Source organism: Gorilla gorilla, chromosome 12 (genome assembly GCF_029281585.2).
Source record: "Gorilla gorilla gorilla isolate KB3781 chromosome 12, NHGRI_mGorGor1-v2.1_pri, whole genome shotgun sequence".
Taxonomy (NCBI): domain Eukaryota; kingdom Metazoa; phylum Chordata; class Mammalia; order Primates; family Hominidae; genus Gorilla; species Gorilla gorilla.
Window position 1 is genome coordinate 101546016 of NC_073236.2, and position 11163 is coordinate 101557178.

The window sequence follows — 11163 nt, forward strand, 5'->3', positions numbered from 1 at the left end:
CAGTTTTGCTGCCAGCATGTCCCACCTCCAGCCTTAAGGCGGTTTTCTCGTATCTCAGTAGATGGAATATACAATCGGGTTTTACACCAAGACATTCCATTGCCCAGGGACGAGCAGGAGACAGATGCCTTCCCCTTATCTCAACTGCAAAGAGGCCTTCCTCTTTTACTAATCCTCCTCAGCACAGACCCTTTATGGGTGTCGGGTGTCGGGCTGGGGGACGGTCAGGTCTTTCCCTTCTCATGAGGCCATAGTTCAGACTATTGCATGGGGAGAAACCTTGGACAATACCTGGTTTTCCTAGGCAGAGGTCCCTGTGGCCTTCTGCAGTGTATTGTGTCCCTGGGTACTTGAGAGTAGGGAGTGGTGATGACTTTTAACAAGCATGCTGCCTTCAAGCATTTGTTTAACAAAGCACATCCTGCAGAGCCCTTAATCCATTAAACCTTGAGTTGACACAGCACATATTTCTGTGAGCACAGGGTTGGGAGTAGGGTTACAGATTAACAGCATCTCAAGGCAGAAGAATTTTTCTTAGTACTGAACAAGATGGAGTCTCTTAGGTCGACTTCTTTCTACGAAGACACAGTAACAGTCTGATCTCTTTTCCCCACAAAGTGAGAGGAAGTGTCACATGTCTCTCACTTTAAATCACAAGCTACAAATGATTAAGCCTAGTGAGGAAGGCATGTTGAAAGCTAAGATTTGTCAAAAAGTAGGTCTCTTGCACCAGTTAGCCAAGTTGTGAATGCAAAGGAAAAAGTTGTTGAAGGAAAGAAAAAGTGCTACTCTAGTGAAGATACAAATGATAAGAAAGCAAAACAGCCTTACTGCTGATTCGAAGAAAGTTTGAGTAGTCTCGATAGAAGATTAAACCAGTCACAACATTTTCTTAAGCCAAAGCCTAATCCAGAGCAAGGCCCCAACTCTCTTCAATTCTGTGAAAGCTAAGAGGTGAAGAAGCTGTAGAAGAAAAGTTTGAAGCTAGCAGAAGTTGGTTGATGATATTTAAGGAAAGAAGCCATCTCTATTACATAATGTAAAATCAAGGTGATGCAGTAAGTGCTAAAGTAGAAGTGGCAACAGGTTATCCAAGAGATCTAGCAAAGATCACCGATGAAGGTGGCTACACTAAACGACAGATTTTCAGTGTAGATGAGATAGTCTTATATTGGAAGAAGATGCCATCTAGGACTTTCATAGCTAGAGAGAAATGAATCCCTGGTTTCAAAGCTTTAAAGGACAGGCTGACTTTCTCGTTGGGGTCTAATGCAGCCAGCAACTTGAAGTTGAAGCCAATGCTCATTTACCATTATGAAAATCCTGGCCGGGTACAGTGGCTCATGCCTGTAATCCCAGCACTTTGGGAGGCCGAGGTGGGTGGATCACTTGAGGTCAGGAGGTTGAGACCAGCCTGACCAATGTGGGGAAACCCCGTCTCTATTAAAAATACAAAATTAGCCACGTGTGGTGGTGGGTGCCTGTAATCCCAGCTACTTGGGATTACAGGCAGAGGCAGGAGAATGCTTGAACCAGGGAGGTGGAGGTTGCAGTGAGCCGAGATGGTGCCATTGCACTCCAGTGTGACAGAGGGAGACTCGGTCTTAAAAAAAAAAAAAAAAATCCTAAGGCCCCTAAGAATTATGCTAAATCTATTCTGCCTGTTTTCTGTAAGTGGAACAACAAAGCCTGGATGACAGCACCCCTGTTTACAGCATTATTTACTCAATATTTTAAACCCATTCTTGAGAATTACTGCTCAGAAAAAAGATTCCTTTGAAAATATTACTGCTCATTGGCAATGCACCTGGTCACCTGTGAGCTCTCATGGGCTTGTATAAGAATATGTATTAATATTGTTTTCATGTCTGCTAACACGTCATCCATTCTGCAGTCCATGGGTCAAGGAGTCATTTCGACTTTCGAGTCTTATTATTTAAGAAATATACTTTGTAAGGTATAGCTGCCATAGATAATGATTCCTCTGATGGATCTGGGCAAAGTAAATTGAAAAGCTTCTGGAAAGAACTCATCATTCTAGATACCATTTTTTTTAACAGATGAGGAGTTGCTTCTTGATGATAAACAAAGAAAGCGGTTTCTTGAGATGAAATCTATTCCTGGTGGGGAGGCTGTGAACATTGTTGAAATGACAATAAAGGATTTAGAATATTTACACTTAGTTGATTAAAGCAGTGGCAGCATTTGAGAGGATTGACTCCGATTTTGAAAGTAGTTTTGCTGTGGGTAAATGTTATCAAATAGCATCACATGTGACAGAAATCCTTCATTAAAGGGAAAATCCATTGATGCCACAGACTTCACTGTCTTTAAGAAATTGCCACAGCCACCTCAACCTTCTGCAACCACCACCCTGATCAGTCAGCAGCCATCAACATTAAGCAAGACCCTCCACCAGCAAAAAGACTCGCCGAATGCGCAGATGATTGTTACCGCTTTTTAGCAATAAAGTATTTGTTAATTAAGGTAAATCCATTTTTTTAGACATAATGCTATTTCACACTTAATAGACTACAGTATCATGTAAACATAACTGTATATGAACTAGGAAACAAAAAATGTGTGTGACTCACCTTGTTGTGGTATTTGCTTTATTTCAGTTGTCTGGAATTAAACCCACACTATCTCCAAGGTATGCCTGTATGTGAAATGTTGAAATCTTGGCCCTCGCATGACTTCTTTCATATTCAATAGATGTACCCCCAGTTAAATATGATGCCTATCTTCCAATCTGTGCCTTCACTAATCCTAGAGAGATAGAGATAGTCACTGGAGGGCTGGCAGCTGCAGGGGTCACCTGGGGCAAGGGATGGGCGATGGCACGGGGAACTTTGCGTGATCTCTGCAAGTTCTGCCGTCTTGGAGACAATTGGATGGTTTTTTACCTTATGGCTTTCAGATTCTAAGCTCTCAAAAAGTTATTTCTTGACAGTCACATTTAGAAAATTTCCGTATATCCTTAAGTCTGAATATTCTAATTAGTTTTTTCAGCCTAGTGGAATTATTAGAGGATAGCAAGTTTGAATTGCTGACAATGCATACTCGATGAGCACCAAGTTATTTTCAAAAACATATGAACATTGCAAAACATTTGCATTTCTTTCTTGGGCCTGTAAAACTTGGTATTATGCTTACTCAGTCTGTAAGCATACTTTCCTTACCTGTATGCTCATTCGTTCGACACATTTATTGAGTGCCTACTATATCCCAGGTACTATGCTACATGGTGGGGACACAGTGGTGAAACACGTGCTGTCTTTTTTGCCGTAGCCTTTACATTTTAGCGAGGGATGCCAAATAATCTTGTCTACCAATGCTAAATTAATAAGTCCTGTTATTTACCCAGAGTACAGCAGGGGGCAGATGAAGCCCATCTTTCAAAATCATTTGCGGTAGCTCAGCATATCTGATGTAGCTGATTGTAATTGTTACTTAGTCCAGCTTTCAAAGGAAACTAGGATCTGGTTTTGCATTTATGCTCATTCATTATCTCATTTTAGGTATTCCTGGGATCAAATCTGGGGAAAAACAATGAACTGCAGGTACATTTCATCTTTCAGAGTAAATATTTTTCTGAAACAGTTGCTAGGAGAGGTTGCTAAATAAAATAATTCTACTCTGTTTTTTTTTTTTTTTTTTTTTGAGACAGGATCTCACTCCATCACCCAGGTTGGAGTGTAGTGGCGCAATCTCAGCTCACTGCAACCTCTGCCTCCCAGGTTCAAATGACTCTCCAGCCTCAGCCTCCTGAGTAGCTGGGACTACAGGTATTTTATATTTTTTAGTAGAGATGGGGATTTCACCATGTTGGCCAGGCTTGTCTCGAACTCCTGACCTCAAGTGATCTGCCCGCCTCAGTTTCCCAAAGTGCTGGGATTACAGGTGTGAGCCACCGCAGCCTGGCCTACTCTGATTCTTTTCAAAAATAAAGACTATTAAATTGATTTAATATTAATTTAATACTTTACATAAGTCTAAATTTTTATTCAGGTGTTCGCTTAAATTGAACTGCAGCCACATTTTTATTGTTGCTAAGAGTATGGATAAAGAAACCATCATTCTCATTAGCAAATCTTTTGTCTGTTTCAGCACTAAGAGCCCCCTCCCCCGCCATACATTCTCAGACTTTGAGTGAATAAGGGGAAATTTTCAGAAACAGAGAGAAAGTAAATGTGTGTGTGTGTGTGTGTGTTTTATATATTGTTATGTCCACAAGAATTTTGTCTGCTTGATGTTTGAAGGGGCAGGAGAGAGGAAGGTCCTGGGGATGCTGGTCTTGCATTTTGGGCAGAGACCTTAAAAGAATATTTCTAATTTTGGACTTTTTAATGCTATGTTAGATTTGCTGGGTGCTTTAAAGCAGTATTTATTTGAGGTATGAAGCTAGATATTTGAATTTCTTTCGTGAAGGAAAATCTGAGCTAGAGAGAGAAGTCACCTAAGCAAACACCTTTTGTTAACCAGTGTCCTGCTGGGTCTTTTTTTAATCTAAGGTTTCCCTGGCCCTGCTGTTCTATTACTGTCTTAGAAACAATCACAAGAAAACTGTACTTATTCTCTCAGATTATGACATCGTAGGGAGCTAGTGGATGAGTACATGTGGAAGGTGAGGTTAAATCAATTTCTAGTGGATCTGGGATCCAATCACATCTTGTTATTCTATCAAATTATTTATCTTCCCCACTACCTAGTCAGTTCTGTGGAACAGGGTCATTTTTCTTTTGCTCACCATTGACTTTCCTATGTCCATTATGTTTTCCATATACCAGTGCTTTAAGATCATAAATAACAGCCCTCCCATTGACCTCATTTAAAAAAGTCTAGAGAGATTAAGAAACATGGATAATGCCCGGCACGATTTATTTGGTAATTGTGTTTGTGTAGTGTGTGTGTGTGTGTGCGTGTGTGTGTGAGAGAGAGAGAGAGAGAGAGAGATTTCCGAGAGTTTTCCAATCATCTGTTCCTGATCCACCTATGAATGCGTTGAAATGAGGAGGTACCAAGTAGGAATAGCTAAGGGACTCTTTGGAATGCCTTCTAACTTGGCCATCTAACATTGCAGATTCTTTGAATTAAAAGGCCCCTACCTTGCCCCAGTCATCAAATTCAATATTCCTGAAGGGAAGTCAGCCATATTTTATTGGAACAGCCACTAAATCTTGAGGCAACTACTCCCTTATTAGACAAGTCTCGTTTCTTTTTCTTTTTGGGGACAAAGGAGAGATGTTTTTTATTTGAGACTGACTTTCGCTCTTGTTGCCCAGGCTGGAGTGCAATGGCGCGATCTCAGCTCACTGAAACCTCCGCCTCCCCAGTTCAATTGATTCTCCTGCCTCAGCCTCCTGAGCAGCTGAGATTACAGGCATGTGCCACCACCCTCAGCTAATTATTTTATTTTATTTTATTATTATTTTTTTAGACGGAGTCTAGCTCTGTCGCCCGGGCTGGAGTGCAGTGGTGCAATCTAGGCTCACTGCAAGCTCTGCCTCCCGGGTTCACACCATTCTCCTGCCTTAGCCTCCGGAGTAGCTGGGACTACAGGTGCCTGCCACCACGCCCAGCTAATTTTTTGTACTTTTAGCAGAGACGGGGTTTTACTGTGTTAGCCAGGATAGTCTCGATCTCCTGACCTCGTGATCCGCCTGCCTCGGCCTCCCAAAGTGCTGGGATTTTAGGCGTGAGCCACCGCGCCAGGCAGATTTTTGTATTTTAGTAGAGACGAAGTTTCTCTGTGTTGGCCAGGCTGGTCTCTAACTCCTGATCTCAGGTGATCTGCCTGAGATCAGTGACTTAAATAAATTTAGTGACTCGGCCTCCCAAAGCGCTGGGATTACAGGCGTGAGCCACCGCGCCCGGCCGAGGGGGATATGTTTTAAAACTATTTCAGAAGTCAGAAAATAGTGTAATGACATTCATATGCCCACTGTCTAATAATTAACAAGTACTAATGTTTTGTCCTTTCAGCCTCAGCTACACATTGCTGGGAAATAATTATTCGTGGGTCTCTTACTGTGTTGTGCATCTGTGAGCGAAATACCGACTGTCCCTTATCCTGGACTATCTTTTCAAGGTTGTTAGTATAGTAAATAACTTTGGAAGATGGAGACAGTGTTTCTCTTCAGAGTAAAGGGTAGGTTTGCTTACAACCTTGGAAGATAACAGTGTCTCTTTCTGGAGGGAAGAGTAGTTATGCTTCATGCTTATTATGAAACAGTCAGATTCCTAAGCTCAGGATGCCTCTCCTGTAATCCAACCTTCTGTGTGTGCAGGTGTCAGCTGTCTCTCTTCACATCGGCCTGGGGAGATAGGGCTTAGGAAATTGGTGCACAGATGCTGATATCTGACTACTGCTATTGCTGTGAGTAATAAATAGTCTTTTGTCTCTGATTTAAGAGTGTCTTGTCAGTATCCATGAAACAGCAGCAGGCTATTATTTAAACTATCCTAGGCCATAGGAAAATATGAAAATAGCTCCAAATTTATTTTATAAAGCTAGAATAATTAATACTAAAGCATGATAAAGATAGAAAAAACTAGGCAACTTCATCTACAAATACAGAAGCAAAAATTCTAAGCAAAAATTAGTAAATAAATCCTATAGAAAATTGTAAAAATAATACATAGAAATTGAATCAAGTTTATTTTAGGTGTGTAAAGATAGTTTAAAATTAGAGTATTTATCAGCAAAGTATATCTACTAGGTTAACAGATGAAAAGAGAAAATAACTATTATAACAGTAGATGATAAAAGGCATTTCATAAAACTTAAAAATTACTAATAAAAACTTCATGTAAAATAGGAGAATAAAACTTTTTAAACATAATAATAACTATAGCAAGCTATGAAATACTGAAGCCATTTTAAAATCAGGAACAAGGGATTGCCTGCTATTACCATTATTATTATTCTTTTTTGGAGATGGAGTCTTGTTTTGTTGGCCAGGCTGGAGTGCAGTGGCACAATCTGGGCTTGCTGCAACCTCCACCTCCTGGGTTCAAGCGATTCTCCTGCCTCAGCCTCCTGAGTAGCTGGGACTACAGGTGTGTACCACCACGCCCAGCTAATTTTTATATTTTTAGTAGAGACAGGGTTTTGCCATGTTGGCCAGGCTGGTGTCGAACTCTTGACCTCAGGTGATCTGACCGCCTCGGCCTCCCAAAGTACTGGGATTATAGGTGTGAGCCACGGTGCCCACCCTTGTTACCATTATTTAGTATTGTTTTGGAAGTTTTAAATAATGCAATAATACAATGTGTAAAATATTGGAGAAAAACAAATTATCTCTTTTTTTTGCAGAAAATATAAACATAATTCAGTTACTTAGATAATCTGTTAGAACTTAGTGACTTAAATAACTTACCAGGATGGAGAGGAGAATTAAGATGGCTGAATACGAGAAACATAAAAAATCAATAGCTTTTCTCTAAATAAGCATGTCCAGTTAGAAATGAAAATAAGAAAAAATTTTATTCTTGATAGAAACAAAAACTACAGAATACTCAGGAGTGAGTCCAATAAGATGAGTAAAAGACATACTTGAAAAAAACATAAAATTGTGTTAAAAGACATAAGACAAAATCGAATAAATGAAGAAATATACATTAAATTTATAATGTAAGATTTAATTTACAATGCCAATTCTTGTTTATAATCCATATTAATATACAAATACAATTAAATTTAATTGGAATAAAAATGATTATTTTCAGTGAGTGGAGAGGAATAGACAAAAAGATGTTAAAGATGATATGGAAGAACAAGTGTCTAAGAAGAGTTAAGAGTGGTGACTTGCTTTACCAGGTAGTTAAATTTAAAACTAAGCTGCAGGATTCAGACAGTAAGGAACTGGTGCTAAAATAGACCAGTGGAGAGAAGAAGAGAATCTAGGAGTAGAGTGAATGAATATAAAAACATAATGAATGACAAAGGTAACATATTCAATTCAATGGGAAAAGGATACTTTAAAAAACAAATTGTACTACCATACATGGGTAGGCCTTAAGACAAAAATAAAACCCTCCTAATTCAGATCCCATTCAAAAATAAATTCCAGGTGGATTAAAAATATGAATCTAGGGCATGGTGGCTCATGCCTGTAATCCCAGCACTTTGGGGGCCAAGGCAGGTGGATTGCTTGAGGCCGGAAGTTCGAGACCAGCCTAGCCAATATGGTGAAGCCCCGTCTCTACTAAAAATACAAAAATTAGCCAGGTGTGGTGGCCTTGTAGTCCCTTGAGGCAGGAGAATCCCTTGAACCCAGGAGGCAGAGTTTGCAATGAGCCGAGATTGCACCACTGCCCTCTAGCCTGGGTAACAGAGTGAGACTCCATTTCGGGGAAAAAAAAAATTAAAAATAGCATATTAGAAAAAGTTTATTAATAAAAGGAGTTTCCATGTTTCCCCTCCTTTCTACCCCAAGAGTTTCACATGAAACTGTAAGTCAAGAATGAGCGCCCCACAAGCAACCTAAGTACTTCATGGGCTCTTTAGGTTCCCAAGGCCCTGGGAAAGCCAGTCATAGAAAGGCAGTATGATGACACATAAAAATCAGGGACTTGAGACAGACAGACATGGGTCAGAATCTCAGTCTGACTCCATAACAGCTGTGGGGCATTGGACAAGCTATTTAGTTTCTGTAAACTTCAGTTTTCTCTTCAGTGAAATAGTACAATAACTCTTGGAGGTCTTGAAAGGATCAAATTCACTGCTGTGAATTTGTGAAAGGGCCTAGCTCACTGCCTGACACATGTCAGGTATTCAATAAATGCTTATATCCTTCCATCATTTTCAATTTCTGAGGACTTGCAAAAGAATTAAATTTTGGATGTTTGTGAAAGCTTTCATTATAGCAATATTCACTCTCTGTAACTAGGAAGAAAACTGATATAGAGATACTCATTTTAATTCTTTTGGTTCATGCTTCTTCCAGAAACCTGAGAACTTTCAACACTGGCAAACCAAATGGATGATTCTGCCTTGTACAGAAGAAAATCAATAAACATTAGCTCTTCTGAGGCAGACAAATTACAGAAACCGCAAGTCCCACAGCATTTCATAATTTTATGACAAATACCATCTGAGTTACTTATAGCTCTGGATGAGAAATCTACTCTTACCAGGATCCCAGTGATTATGCCCAAAGTTGGCCATGTCTCCTTCTCTTAGTTATGTTGCTTTGTGCATATGATTTGTTTGCGTTTTGGCCTACTGTGAGCTTGGCCATCTCTTGGTTTGATGGGTTTCCCAGCCCTTCAAGTCAGCCAATCTCTGCAGAGGGTCCTGGGAGGCTGCCTCCAAAACTGGTCACCAACTGTTGGCCCTCAGCTCCAGCAATAACATGCCAGGCTGACGCTTTATTTCTTTGGAACTCTTTGCTGGTTTCTGGCTCAACCTCGTCTGCTCATCCAAGAGAAGTATCTTTGAAATCCTCAGAGAATGACCACTCCCACCATCAGCCTTGGGATTCAGTTTGCCCTGGGCCAGAGGGGGGCCCTCATATTTACTCCTGCCTCCGATGAGTACATGTGCCTCAGCCCTTGTGGGTGTCTTTTTCTTCTCCTTGTAGATAAGATTGTACCTGTTAATAAGAGATTGTATCTTGTTTTCCCAGTGTTTTAATGAGAGATTATTTGAGTGTAAGGAACAGATACTCCAACCCCCATTCCAACCCCAGCCTAAGCAAAGGATTTCTTCTACAATGTCAAGGGAAAAATCTCTCAGACTTCCAAAGACAAGACACAAAGTACAGTCAGACTGGAAATGTGACTGGAATGTTGGGAACTGAGATCTCCTCTCCAATTCTAAGGCTCAGACGATCTCGCTCATCTCTGTCTCTCTGTCTCCTCTCTCTTTGGTTGCTTCTAGTGTAATGGACCAATATGGCTGTCCCAGCCATGACTCTACATGTTGTTTCTGTTCAATCACCTACTTTCATCTCATGATTTATTATTTCTGTGACAGTTCAAATACTGGAAGAGTCTGGCTGGCAGTTTGTCAGCCAATAGATGAACAGATTTGAGTTAGGTGTCAACCTCAAATCCAGTCATTTTTGACTGGAGGGCAGGGGCAGGTAATTGGCATTGGCTGTGAGCCAGGGCAGGTCAGCTACCCAGGAACTAGTTAGGTCTCATCCCTGGTCCTTTACATTTAGATCAAGCCTGATAGTTGAAAAGACACATTCACACACACTATGTTATTTACTTGCTTGCTGAATTCATTTGTTCATTTAACATTTCTTGAGCACGTCCTATATCAAGTCCTGGAATAGGTATCACTGCACTAGGCCCCATGTCTAAATATGTGTATGTTGTCTCCAAGGCAATTTTATTAATGGCAGGGGTGCAGGTTTAACAAGTAAGCGGGGATGTGATGTAAGTGCAGTGAAGGAGAAAGTTGAGCTGCTGTGGACAGATAGAGAGGGATATAACTTGGGCTTGGGAGTAAGGGGAATGAGTCAGGCTTGATCATCTTTACATATCCCAGAAGTCAGGAGGTTGGCAAGGCAGGTGAAAGTGTCACCTGATTTGAGAGATGAGATAACGCAGGCTCAGAGGGGTTAAGTGATTTGCCTAGCACCACACTGCACTGGAACAAGGACTGGGGTCCAGATCCTCAGACTCCTGGTCCAGTGCTCACTCCTTTCACTTGAGGTACTACCCCACCCACTCACCCCCCGTCCTGCCCCAGGTCTGCTTTTGTGGTGTACTGGGTAGGCCTTATCATATGAGTGGGTGCTGGGAGACTTGGCTTGGTCACTGCCTTGGCACCCACTGTGGGCACATTCTAGGCAGATCCTAAAGCTTTCAAGGCTAGGGTCTTGGGGCAGGGTGGGAAAGGGGAGGAGGATGAGAAAGAAGAGAAGTTGGGGATTTTGTCACCATTTTTTCCTGGGAAGGGGTGACTGGGGCTCAGAAGTCTAGCTCCTGTGACAGGGCACATCTCATTCACAGGCACCATGGGCGGGAGAGTAGGGGAGACCTCAGGCAGACCCTCACCATGCCTCTAACAGGCTTCTGAGGTGGAACTGGCAGCACTGGAAATCCCTGCCCAGAGGAGGCCCAGCCATGCAGACCCTGCCAGATGGCTGTGTCCCAGCAGGCCACAGGGCTATCCCTGGGAGGTGATATGGATTTGGCCTAGAG